At 36.6% G+C, this 14262-nt stretch overlaps 1 long non-coding RNA gene across 4 annotated transcripts in view; it reads left to right on the top strand.

The window, feature by feature from the left end:
* The window catches only part of LOC149917728 (uncharacterized), a 37250-nt gene that overhangs the window by 18609 nt on the left and 4379 nt on the right, over window positions 1-14262 (top strand). For 3 of the 4 annotated variants that reach the window (XR_016466670.1, XR_016466671.1, XR_016466673.1), the window contains exons 3-6: window positions 9696-9869; window positions 11462-11523; window positions 12110-12154; window positions 12553-12735. This is a non-coding gene — a long non-coding RNA (uncharacterized LOC149917728). The remainder of the gene's footprint in view (window positions 1-9695; window positions 9870-11461; window positions 11524-12109; window positions 12155-12552; window positions 12736-14262) is intronic. The other variant, XR_016466672.1, reaches the window with a different exon arrangement.

The following is a 14262-nucleotide window of genomic DNA, read 5'->3' as shown; positions in this document are numbered from 1 at the left end:
ACACGCTTATTATGGCTATTGATGAGTCAGCTTGTGACCTTCCTTTTCGTTGAAGTTCAGTACTTAAAAGTATTTAGCTTGGAAGGAGATACCTGTTTTCAAATTTAAAAAAGGGAATGGTGGGGGAAGAGGGAAAGGAACACTGTGTTATGTTTCATTGGCCTAACAGTGACCTATAAAATGTGCTGGTGAGGACAGAAAATGTAATGCACTGATGGCTGCAGCCACAGTTTGTTTTCACTCTTTTTGATATTTGATTATAAAGGTTAAAGCAGGGCAGGGGAAAGGGAGTGCTAGCCTCAAGTGCTAGCTTTTCGGTGGCTGCCTGCCATGTAAGTCAGCGCCCATTTGAATGGGTCAGGTTCTTTGCTGGCAAGCAAGAGGCAGTGGAGAATAAACCTTGTTCTTGCAGAACAGTCAATTTTTATAACAAAGTCACAGGCATGGATACTTTAGGAAGTTTTTTGCCCTGTTCTGGAGGGTGCCCTGAGTCCCTATGGGCCTCTCGCTTCCCTGTGAGAGATTGCAACAGACAGCTGCTTGCTCAACACGTGGTTTTTGCTGAGATAGGCTGAGCAGAGGGCAGAGGGCAAGTACGACCAGTTGGGGCGGGGGTTGTATCATAAAGGTGAGTCAGACAGAGTGAGGCTCACAGAGAATGGCATGACTCGCTCACGTTTCCTCCACTCAGCCTTTAGAACTGGTGGCCAATGCAATTCATCCAGGCACTGTGACAGGCATCTTTCAGAGCACAGTGCTTAGAACTTTGGTCATTGAAAGAAAGCAAGTGGGAGTTGCATGGTGAACAAGCACTAAGAAGGAACTGGCTCCAGACACATCTACTTGAAGGTTCCACCTTTCCACTCACCAAAATAATTCCTTAGATTGTCTTCGGAGACTAAGTAATCCCTGAGAAGGGATATTAACTATATTCTCAAGAAAATGTGTAGTCTTTGATACAGTAAAATCAATCGTGATCGAATAATTCAGTATTTTAAAAATACACTGTGCAGTAGATAGCTGAGAGGAACAGCTCACTCCATTCTGAGGTCTGTTGTCTAACAAATATGATTGTTTGTATAGTTTTGCTCTGCTGTAATATATCTCATAAAATCTCCTCAGGTGTTCCCTGTACAACAGGAAGGCTAATGATTTACTCAGACTCATTTAGAAAATTCTTATCTTCTTCAGAGGACTATATCCAAGTATTTCTGCAAATGTTTTGGAAGGCAGTGGCTGTGCTCTGCTCCCTGTCACTCTTGTGAAATCCTGCCATAGTGAAGGGTGGCTACGTGTGAGGCCAGGGCTGGACCACAGCCCACTTGAACTGGCTGAGCACTTATGGCTTATGTTTGTAGCATTTCTCCAAGGAAGCAGAGAGCTCATTTAACATCTTCTCTGTATCCGTTGTTCTTGTCTCCATAGTACCTTCAATCTGTCTTACAAGAATGGGTGGGATGCAGCAGTGGAAGAAATACGGGACATACACCGCCGTTCTTCTATAAACATTGAACATGTTTGAACTAAATGAGCTAGAATAGCAATCACTAGCTAAGCTCTGGTTGCTCACATCTGGGTTGCGTGACTCCAACTGAGAACAGAATGTGGCTGCTCGTCCTTACGTGCGTCTACAGTCATTAACCATTTGATGAAATCAAGAGGATATATTGTACCATGAATGGAAATTCTCAAGCTCTGTACATGCTAGCTTTTCCCCTAGAAGTTTAGTTAAACGCAGGCAAGCAGATTGTTTTCTTTTTCCTTTTGATCTCTTGAGATTCTATGTTTCAGACTGCTTGTCTTACTTTAATTCCTTTGATAGAAGATCCCTTTTATCACGCATGCTAAAACTGTTCTATAGGCCTAGTTGAATGCCATGATGCAACTAAACAAGTAGTTTGATTAAACACAAACTTTTAGAATTTTATGTATCACTTTATTTTTTCTATATGTTACATCAGTAGATTTTGCAATACCATATCATGACTTGTGATATTTTTGTTGTTGCTGTTGAGCTCCAGCTTCTGGATGTTTTACTTTATTTTAAATGTAAAAATAGCTTACATATCAAGCTCTTGTGGTTGCAGAAGAGTACTTAATAACCTGCTCAGCTGCATGTGAACAACTTGGCATGTAAACAGAAAATTAAAATATATTTATTTGGGGAAAAAAAAAATCTGTTTATGATTAATGATGTTAGAATGCTTGGGACTGGTGGTATTTCATAAACAACAAACAGCTGTGTATTAGCGGATAAGCAGAGGGCAGAATTTCTGAACTGGAGAATTTCAGATTAGGAATTTGATTGCTGCTTAGTTACATCTCCTGCCTGGCACCCTATGTGCATGATCATTTTAAATACATCTAGAAATGGGACTAATCATGTAGACAATGACTATAAAAGTAAAGTGACTTTTTATGGGCTGGTCAGGTGATCTTCTGCTTATGAATTCTTCTAAACCAGGGATATTTGAGCTTGCTTAATGGGTGTGACCCTTAATTCCTGAGAACTCCTTGCACTGAACATAATGTTTTAAGAAATAATTTTAAAATAGCATTTGTAAAACTTTTCTAAACTACAGTTACTTATTAGTTATAGAACTGATTTTAAAAAAGGAAAAAACTTTCAGTTTTTCTTTGGATTTGCTTTTTCTTTTCACACTTGAGTAACTTGAAAGCAACAGCCTGTTTTTGTACACTGCTGCTTTTGTTTTGAACTAATAAATTAACATTCATATTTTCTGTTCTAATCTAATTAACATGGTATTTTCCATAGTACAGAACCCTTCACCCTTGACTCTTCAGTAAGAAAGTATATAGAAGGATACATAAATAATTAGTGCTTTGTTTTTGCGGTTTTTTTTTTCCCCAATTTTTATTTTTGTCTAAAATAAGCTTAGAAACTGACTTAAAATATTGGGAAAAGTCCACTCTAGGCCTTTGTCCCATAAGCATTTAGGCACATAAGGGATCTTAATGAACTGGACAAACATTCCATTGAGGAATTACATATCTTTTATTGTATTATGATTTATTTTCTGCTTTTAGGCACTGCTACTGTATTTCTGACTTCTGTAGCTTTTCAAGACCTCAAAATTAATGGTAATGATATTGAATAATTAAAGTGACTTGAAGAGAAGGTTTTTTTAAAACCTTGAATTTTGAAGCAGAAATCTCAGAATGATAGAGAGGACTTGTATTTATTTTAGCAGTGAAATCAATGTACAAGCACAGAAGCACAAATACAGCTGTGTATTTGCTGGAGAAGCTACTCTCTAACAGCAGGAACAAGCTGTTGTAAAGTGGTTTGCATTTCCTAATGTCACTTTCACAGGCATCATATCACTGCAGCCTATAAAAAGAAGAGTTGACCCATTATGCAACAGCTAAAAATCAACAATAAAATATGATGAGAAGTCATAACTCCTAAGGAAACAGAAGAAGTATTTCTATTGCCTATGGAAGTATTTATAACATGTAATTGATAAAATTAGTGGATTTATTTTTACAGAAAGGGCAGATTCTGCACAAGATTAGATTCCTGGTAACATGCTAAAGGTAATTTCTATATGTAGTACTTGCACTCTTTTGTATATTTATACTTAGTTTTCATTTAAGTAGGAATTTCTAAACAAAAAAACCATTCACACTCTTGCTTTGCCTGGTGTTTCTTCCAATAGTATCTTAATCTTGATTACACACTGGTCTATAAAAATAGCAGTAATTGCTGGGGTAGGAGGTGAGCTGATTTTCTTGTGGTTTTGTTTTTGTTTCTCTTCATAATGAAAATAAAAACATATGTAATAACTAGCTTTCATTCCTCGTGTATAAACTGAGCAAACCAGATGGCAGATCCAAATAGCTGACTTTCTTCTCTTATATTTCCAGAACAATTTTCACCTTTCTTTATGCGTTTATTCCTGAATTATTATGTGATTTTATCTGAAAGAAGATGTAAAAGCGACAGAACAGAGCCTTTCCAATGTCAAAAGCCAAACTAAAAACAACAGGGTTGAAACAAATCCCCAGATGGAAACGCCCATAGAGAATTAGATAATCTTTTTAAATCAAACATAGCAGTGATGAAGAAAATCCTCTCATCTAACGCATCTATTGCCTGTCTGAGGTTTTAGAATGTAATTTGTTTGGACAACTCTTTTACTGCTCAGTTTATTCTTCCTTCTGCAAAAGCGTAGAAGACTTGTTCAATAAATACAAACATTTTATCTGAAATTAAACTTCCAGTGCTTTACACAGAATGGAAGTGTACAAACCCACAGCCAACGTTTCTGAGGTGGTCAGGTCAGGGTAGCCTAGCTCAGCTGAGGCCTGTATACATTGCTTGCTTAGCTTTTAAATTAAAGAGCTGCTTCTATCCTTTTGCTTCACTGTTTCTGAGTTCTTCTTGGTTGTTGCTACAGTTAAAATCCTCACAATGTTTATCCTCTAAATTATCCAGCTGGGATTTAAAAGCAGAAAGAGAAGGGAAAACGTACACTGGCTGATGTCTCCTGCTTGATGATTTGGAAGATGAAGATTTAAAAAATGGAGACTTAAAGGGAGAAAAATGCTAAAATGTCCTGAGTTACAAGAGAGCACAGAATATTTGTGTCACAAGTAAGACTGCCACAACCCAAGTCCATATCTCTAACAGATGTACTTAGCTTTCCATACTGATTAAAACCCTTTGAAGTAGATAGGAGTGAATAGTTGTGGGTGAATTTAAGCTGATACTAAGCCCTCCAATGTTGCATGTTCTTGAGAATGAAGCTCAATTAGAAGCCACTCTAACTTTTACGTTATTTCTGTTGTATCCTTGGTAGATATAACCCAAGCTGGAATTTGCTGAATGTTCCAGTTCTGACCCTGATCCTCCAACATCCCATTTAACTACTCACATGATAAAGTTATTTGTAAATGTTAAATCTTTGCAGGATTATGATCTAAAGGAGTATTAGAGCCTGATCCAGCAACTTCAGAGGCCTGCCCTAGATTTTGGTGATCAGTGTATCAGAGCCATACTAAAGGGATTAAGAAGCTGCTAGTACTTACTGAAGATACAGTTTTCCCAAAAGCACAGCTCAGTATTCTCATATTGACACAGCCAGAATAAGTGATGTAAGTTTGCAGATTATATAGTGTATCTCGCTGTACTTATGCTAGTATAACTCTGCTAGTTTACAGTGGCTCCAGTAGCCTTCATTTTATTTATGTATTCATAATCCAAATACTTAGCAGTGTAAATATTTTCTCTATATGGCTATAAATACAGTCATATATTTATATACTGTGTGAGGTTATATCATGGAGGAACGTAATATTTTGCTGCTGCCTGTCTGAGATGAGTGGGTTACCTGCTGCAGAGAAATGGAGGAGTCAGGCAGGCTGCCACAGCCCTGTCCTGATAAATCTGCTGTGCCTAGAGCTCTCCAGGACACCAAGCCTTTCTTTAAAGAGGGCAGGATTTATAGCACTTGAGAAGCTGGTACGTACTAGGCTTTTGTAAGAAATCAAGGGAGAAAACATTAGAACTCTGTTCCTACTTTCAGTACAGAAATATTCTGGGGTCTTTTCCCTCATCATTTTATATTCTTTCATTTTACTTCTCTGCCTTTCTTGTGTCAACAGATGTTCACTTCCCTTTATTTCATTTCACTAGTGACAAGCAGGACTGGGTAAATGATGCCAGAAGAGATTTGGCACTTTTGACTAGAAGATAAAATGTAGAAAATAAAGGTATTCCCCCCCATGATTTGCAGCTTATCTTCATACTGTGGAATTTATGTTGTGTTGTTTCATTAGATGGTAGTCCTTTTACCATGCATTGTACAGCCATGCCATTGAAGAAGCTTTGCCCCCCTGAAACATGCATTATTTTGCCTAAAAACACTGGTCGGGGGGAAGCATTTTTTCACTTCTATTTTATGCTGAAGAAGATGAAAGTTTATGATATAATTATGCCACATGGATGTGGAATATTATTTGCAGCCAGAATACAGTTTCCTTTGACAAATCTGAATGCCTAGTTTTAGACTGCTTCCTTTCTCATTACGTGACATCATAATGAACAAAGTAATGCTAAGTGGTATAAAATCATCATTCTTACATAATATCTTTCATCTCAGGATTTCAAAGTACTTTACAATCATTAATCTGTGCCCTTTAACTCAGTAATAACATGAGTAAGGTCTCCCTCACATAAAAGAAGCATTTCTAAATACTTCACATCCTGTTGAAGAAAGGAGGAGTAGCCAAGTTTACTTAGTGAAGAACTGAGATTAAAACTCCATGCATCTGCTTCATTGTAAGCACCTTTCTTTCTTTCCACTGCATCTGTAGATGCAAAAGTCCCAATAAATACTGAGATATAGGCATATCAGAAACCTGGTGTTGCCTGGTTTAAATGTGGGATCTCTGTCTGACACAGATCTGTTGTGTTTCTTCTTCAAGAAAAAAAATTGTCATGTACAATCACAGCTAGTTGTTTATTTTAAAAATAGCTTTCTTCACAAGCTGGATTTTTTTCAAGGTGCAATACCTACACTGTCTTATTTGTCAGCAATGTTTGAGATGAGAACATATGCCCAGATGAATAGCCTTCTCCCATATGAATAATTGCAACAAGAATCTAATCAAATGAGTCCCTTTGTTTAGAAAACATACAGAAACTAGGTCTATCAATAGGCAACTGGATGAGAATATAGCTTGACTTAGAAAAAGCCTTCAGAATATTAACTGCAAGTTATTAAAATGTTTAAATTCTTCAGAAAAGACAAAATATTGCTGTGACTTTTCAAAATGTTATTTGTCATACTTGGTGTTCTGATTTTGTTTGATGGTCATTTGTTTTTTCTCGGATCAATGGGTTTAGGGCCAGTATAAACTGGGTCTTGCTGTTCCAGAGTCAAGGGTATCAACTCTATGTATGAAACAGGAAATTATTTCTTCTGATTTATATAACTCTTCTATGAAAATCCCCAATATCAAGTTTTGTTCCTTTATACAGCTACTGTGCATGATCCAAAGCAGCCTTTCAGCCTTCTGACTTGGGTTGTGATAAGAAAATAAAAAGCTTACTGTAATAATTAATACCATTTGACATCAAACAAAACAACAAAAATTAAAGAAAAACACAAAAATGCTATATTAAATTGCTAAATAATTGACAGGCTGAAAACGTGGTTATAAGAGAAGAATACTTAGCTTTAACTATGTCTTGAACTATGTTGAACTATCATGAAAATGCTGATGACTCTGAATCACTCATAAAACCTGGCCTGAATCACTTGATAAGGTGTGATCACTTGAATAATATAACTGAATATTAACATCAGTCACAAGTGGTGCTTACAGAGGACAAGTCTAAAAAAAAGGCTAGTTTATTTGTTTAATCCCAGATTCAGGACTTGTCACAAATCACTAGCAAAGGAAAAGTGACTGTCAGCTCTATCATCAAGCAGAAGAAACACCCTAAATTTGGAAGCAGAAACTAGATACATTCAAACCACAAATAACCTGCAGCATTTTGTTGTTGTTGTTGTATTCTGGGCAAACTAGTTCTTGGTGCAGTTTTCTTTGGCATGCAGAAGCCTCTCTTATATTTGAGCACTTCAAATAAAGACTTAGTTATTTCTCAGATGTGTACTATATTGCAAGCAGAAGTATATGTTTGAAACTGACTGAGATTCTTTAGTCCATGTTAGACAGGTAGTCAGATTAAATGATGATAATATGTGTATTTATTTTCCTTTGAATCCCTGTCTCCTACTTGTTAGCAACTTAACTGCTCTCAGAGGTACATTCAACGTGTCAAAACAGTAGAAGACATGGTTCCATTTCTGTCATTTTCTAATTCTACACACAACAAGCCACCCAGCAGTCATCAGAACCAGTGAAAGCAGAGAAAGATTTTAAAACAAGCCAATACTTTCTGAGTGCCTTAATGTTCAATTTCATGTGACTTAAGATTATCCATTTAATTTGCACTATAGTGTTATTGTTAGATGATGCATTATTGCTGCACTTGAGTGAGCACTAACTCCTACCAGGACAATCACTTCTTAAGCCTCTCTAACTTGACCTGAATCAGCTTATTTCGTTGCACGTGACTGTTGTACTGTTTTCTTGCCTTCACTTAGTTCTCATGTTTGTCTTGATTATATAGGTGCAGAAAGTTATAGCAAATTACGTAACTGAGCTTAGAGATCATTTCTTCTGTTCTGTCCACAGCCTTACTCTTCTGTCATGTCTGAGCACTTTCTGAAAGAATACCAAAGAATATAGAGTAAATAATTTGTTGTGAGAAATTAAGTTCTTTTCTTATCACCCAAATACAGATTTAATCCTGTAGAACTGTAGTTGGTAGAAGCGGGATGAAGCTAAATGTATGGTAGTCTCTTGGAACTTGTTGCATGTACAAAAATATGCTTATGCTGTGTCTTTTTTAGTTAGGAGACAGAATACCCTTTTATGGGTACTGAGACTTTTTTAGGAGCCAAGTTAGGGAAGAACTTCCTTGGAAAGGCTCACTGTACATCTACAAATGGGATGTGAGCAAAGTGGACTCTAGCTGGTTTGCAATTTACATCCATTCTGATCTTACCATATCAGAATAGGAGTGAAGCTGGAAAGGAGAAACATAGCAAATTTCCTTCCATTGAAGTGCATGGATGTACACTATATGAATGGGGGGCCTTTGAAGCAATGCTAGTGCCTTGTATTAGTTTACCTGTTTTTCTCTACTGTATACATCTCATTTAACTCCATCTAGTCTAAAAACTGCTTTTGTATAATGATTTTTTGCTGAATAAAAGGTACATTGTTAAACTGCTTAATTATACCTTGTCTGACTTGTATGGATTTTCAAATCTTTATTTCCTAATAACTCAAAAGGAGATGCTAAGGTCTCAATAAAATTGTTTTATCCAGGTTTATGTGAGAAGTTCTCTTTTTAATCCAATTTTCTTCTTTCTTTCTTTCCTTTTTTCCTTCCTCTCTGTGGGAGAGCAAAGCCTCAGGCATTCAGACGTAGGCAGTTGTCCAAATCTATTTTAAAACATTTTAAAGAAAAGATTCTTGCAGCTATAGGGCAGGGGTCACATGTACTTTCTCTGGGTGAGCAGAACAACTTAAGATGACATTGTAGACCCATTTTTCCTCTCCCAGTAAATATATGCATAACATAGAATTATTTTTGATTTCCAGGAGAAGTCTAAGTTACCTTGTCCCACATCTGATCAGTTGAAATAACTTTGGCTCACAAAAAAGAGGGAGGCATATCTTACCTAAGAATCTGCCTATGTCCTTCTTTTTTTCTTCCTGATTGAAAGCAAAGACTTAGCAAAGCACATCTAGATTTTGCAGTGTTGACAGGAAGCTTTGTTATTAACATAACAATATCAATTGATATCCGAGGCAAATAAATAAGGAACCTGAAATGCCAGAGACAGGAGAAATCATTACATTGTATAGATACTGAGATATCCAAAGCTTTGGTAATGCTAGTTCATTGTTTGCACTTTCTGTTAATCTTCCCTACAAAACCCACAGTAAGTCTATAGTGATGTGGAAGGGAAGATATTTAAAATCAAACTTGTAATAGAAGTTTGAAGCTGCATTTATAGCTGAAAACATTCTAGTATTTTGATTTTCTTTTCCTTGATGTTTCTGTGGTAGTTATCATTTATGTTTTTCAGCTGCTTTCAAGTCTCTGCTGTGCTGTTGGCTGTGAAAGCAAGAGAACAGCTTCTGCAGATGAAAGGCCAGCAATGATAGCAGTGGAATGTGACCTCGGACATTTATCAGAACAACACTGTATGTCAGATGATATGGCATCCTTATTTTTCCAACCACTTTTGGCCTGGAATCAGGTCAGTACAAGATGGGAACATATATCACCGTGCTGTGTATGCACCCATAAATGGCATGTCTTTCATTAAGACTTGTGATAGGAAGTTACTTGTGTTAATATGAAATAAGTTTCATTTCAATAGCCCTCCTTTGTGTTGTTATTTACCATCTTCCTTTGTCTCTTACAACATGTTTAAAAGTTTGCTTGAAGGAAACCACTTGAATTAGAGAAAGATCAATTGTTCTGTCTGATTAAAAATAATAATAATTTTAAAAATTGAAACAAATATCAAATGAGGATAATTTTCTTGCTATTGATCAAGGCCATTCTTCTGCTTAATACACCAGGGTTTCATAAACTGTAAATGATTATTCCTTCCTGCATTTGATTTGGAAACTATCTGAACAGTAATAGAAAAGAAGCAGCTATGAATTTTGGGTAAATCATGTACCCTCCAAGCTTTGTTCTCCCCATTTGCAATTGAAAATAATGGCAGCAAGGTGGATATGGGCATGTGGTGGAAGATATGAAGGTGAAAAATTGAACTAGGTGTAAAAAGATTTCAATTGCATTCTCAGCCTGGCCATTTGCTTGCATCATGACTATTGGTATGTTATTTCCATGAACTTCAGCATCTACATCTGCAAAATAGTTCTTGGCTTCCTAATAATGAAAAACTGGCCTTAGTTATGCTACTAAATACAAATTTCTGTGGCAGGTGTTAGAGATTTCAGCTTTAGTTGCAGATTGTGTCCCTCAGGAGATTCCAAAGAGTTGGGAATATTTATACAGGCTAGGCCTACATGAGTAGGTGGAGCTGTCTCTAAACTCAGTTGAAATGCCAGAAACATGGTGCTTCAACATCCTGGCAAAACAAAGCATTTCTACTTCTCTGATTTCAGTGTAGAGTGTAAAAGAAATTCTGTAGTTGTTTCTATTATGGCTGTGCAGACAATAATGGAGTAGTTAAAGTTTTAAGATGAAACTGTAGGATTAATTTTTGGTAATGCTTCTGCTCTTGAAAGGAGAATTGAGATGGCTTATTGTTTGGATTGATTTCTAATTTTTTTACAGAAATATATTCTGGATGAAACATATTTCATACATATGACATACATACAAACATTAACTAGCATTCATTTTTGTGCATAAAAAATATAACAAGATCTCTAACATCCTAGAGCTGAAAAACAAAGATGTTGGTAAATGTGTTGAAAATGACAGTATTGTGCTTCTCAGGCTTTTTTTTTTTTTTTTTTTAATGTAAAAAAATAGTAATAATCAAGCACTTCTTCATAACAATTCTCAACCCAGACCTAAGAAGAGAAGCAGAAGGGTTTAGCCTTTTACAAATCTTGGTCATAAACCTGTTTTTTGCTTTAAAAATATAATGTGGTAGAGCAATTACAGAAATATAAAGCATTTTAGAGTTATTGAATAAGCAGAATATTTTTATTCTTGCTGAATGAGCTGAAGTACTTCTAATGACAAGGTAAATAACTTCTAACATATTCCTGCTCTATTAAAACATGGCCTAGGCATCAGTGTTTTGACTAATATGTCAAGTTTTGAGAATGTTAATTATTTTCCTAACTAGTATTGATTCCTCAGCTTGTTTGCAGGCCAGGAAGATGCTGGTCTCATCGGTTGAGTCATTTTCTGGTGATGAAGTGGTATGTCTGAACAGGAAACGTATTGCAAAATGCTTAAGGGAGTTTATAAAAAGAAAATGTTTGGAGGGAAGATCATTACTCAGAAAGCAAATTCTACTGATACACAATTGCATAGATGTTGCTTGTTGCAAAAGACCAGTATTTTTAGTGGGAAATTGGGTTAAAAAAACAAAAAACGAACAAACAAAAAAAACAACCCTGACTAAAAAGCACATTGGTTTAATTACTTAGTAGTCTTTCATTACATCTTTATCTTACTCAGACAAATGTGCAGGGAACTTAAACTTCAACGTAAACTGTCTTGCTAACAACCCTCTGTTTTCAGGTTCTATATTTTTGATTCCAAGAATACGTATTTCTTTAATGTTATCCTTACTAAACCAACAAAATCCTTATTTGCTGTGTGCTTCCTTTGTGCTTTCCTCTGTGATATATTGTGTATGTCATGTGTCACACACATGGAGGAAGCAAGGGAGGGGATACAGGATATTGACATTCCTCAGTTAATACTGCTTCAGTGTTAATACTGCAATACTTTGTTAAATTAGTAAGTTGCCTTAGATGAGTTTCTGTGTCATTTCTGTAGGTTTTCTATAACTATGACATGTACTCGCTTTGTTCTTCTGCAAAGGTAAGATAACACAGCCAATTCCTTCTTTCAGAACAGCATTTTAATACATGCTGAAAACAAAGTGTATCAGAATGCTATACAAATCCCTTGAAGTCAATGACTTTACCCACAAAACCAGAAAGGGCATGTTTTGCTCCTTCTTGAGTTAGCAGCAATGTTAGGATCACTATCTGATCATGCTGTAGTGTAACTCACTGACAAACCAGTCGTTTGATCAAAAAGAAGTTCTGTCATTGTTTAAAGAGGAACTATGTTGTTAACACAGGAAAAAAAAAATATTGTGGACAACTAAGGAAACTAAAATCAAATGTTCCTAATTTACAGTTGGATCCAAAGCTAGTCAAAGCCAGTGGGAGTTTTTCCATTGACTTCATTAAACTTTGCATATTTGTCCACAGAAGTGCTAGGAAAATACAGCCCAGCCAGGCCCTGGGAGAAGCTCCAGCCCCTTGTTCTCAGCTGACCTTCCTTTGCCACTGTGCAGAGCTGTTAGGGTGACTGTGTCCAGCACCAAGAGCAGGCTGAATTAAAACCTGAAACCAACAATTGCTGTAGGAAAACCCTTACTAAAAAAGAAAAAGGTAAATATAAATAAAAGTAAATGGTAGCAACATTATGGGTTCTGTTGCCTCCAGGCAAGCACCTACACATTTATAAATAGTGACATGTAGACATTAGTTTAGTTTAAGATGCTTACTGATGCTTTGTTGACTAATGTTTTAAGCAAGGGTGGGCAGCTTTCCAAAATCTGAGTATATTGTGAAATAAAAAGTTCATACAAACTTTCTCTCCACGAGCACGGAGTAAAATGTACATGTTAGCTGAAGGTACTACTTCTGTGCTCTAAAAAAGTCCCTACTCTATCACTGCTGGGAGTAAGTGATAAGAGCAGGGGCAGGGCTCCTGTTGGCAACCATGCAGTTAACGTGATCCTTGAAAGATGTAAATCTGCATGAAATTGAGAACTTTTTGTAATAAGAAGTTTCATCTGTGAAGTTTTACAGAAAACTGTTCTCTGACGCAGTCTGTTAAATAGGGGCTGGTTTTGCCTATGTATATCTAAACTTGTGTTTGTTGTCTGACAGAAAATATTTAGCACTGTGGGTGAAAGTAAAAGGCTAGACAGGGATCTTAGATCACCAGGAAGTGAGAACAGGCACAGAAACAGAGAAACCATTTGAACTTTGTGACATTACTGGCTTTTTTTGTAATACTGAAAGTACCTTATAGTTTTTAGCTTATACTTTGTTAAACAGTATGTTGGTGTGATGTGAACGTGTGATGCTGGGTGCCTCTCTTTGAACAGCTGTATAATTGCTGCACATTAAGAACTTGCAAGAATGTGGTATAGCTAAAAGAAGCCCTTCACAGGCAGAAAGAAATGTGTTCACATCAGAAAGGTTGAGTGGCAAAGACTCTTCAGTTGTGCTGAGTTTCATGGATCACCCTCGTGCATGAATTTTAAATAACCTGTTAAAGGGCATTTGAAAGAAATGCCAGTCCTGTGAACAACATGGAATGATCATGCAACAGGCTGACGGTCTAGGTTTCTGCTCAACAGGATTTCCTCAGAGAATGTGGCAGTTGCTAAATGCTTTCATTTCAGCTGTTACAAAAATGCACTTGTGCACAGGCTTTGTTCCCTCCCCCCTCGCCCCCCAAGTGCTGCTGTTACCATTCCAGAGAGTTGAAAGTGGGTTTTGCTCTCTCTACTCGTTCAGGCTCCTCCGTCACTAGTTGAAATCTGCTCTGGGTATGCACAAGCAGGAAAGGTGGAAAGATGCCAGCTACTCTGTTGAGAAATTTGCAGTTGCTCAGGTCCTTTTTTTTTTTTTTTAAATTAAACAATGCCTTTTTTTTTTTTTTTTTTAAATCCTGGCACGGAGACTAGAAAGCTATTGGCAGATGGTGCAACTGCAAAAAGGTCTCTCTTTGAGATGCACTTGATTGTTTAAGGTTGCTAACGTGACATGTTTAAATACCAAATTACGGAGTTCATAATAATATTCTACAGGTTGTCAAGAGCAATAATTTGCTGTGATCCAGTGAGATCACATGAGCTAAGAAAAGCTAAGCAACTTAAAGAAGGCTGTCCAACAAGCCTTCCA

Source organism: Phasianus colchicus, chromosome 5 (genome assembly GCF_987193195.1).
Source record: "Phasianus colchicus chromosome 5, bPhaCol1.hap1.1, whole genome shotgun sequence".
Taxonomy (NCBI): Eukaryota; Metazoa; Chordata; class Aves; order Galliformes; family Phasianidae; genus Phasianus; species Phasianus colchicus.
This window is presented reverse-complemented; position numbering and strand designations above follow the sequence as displayed.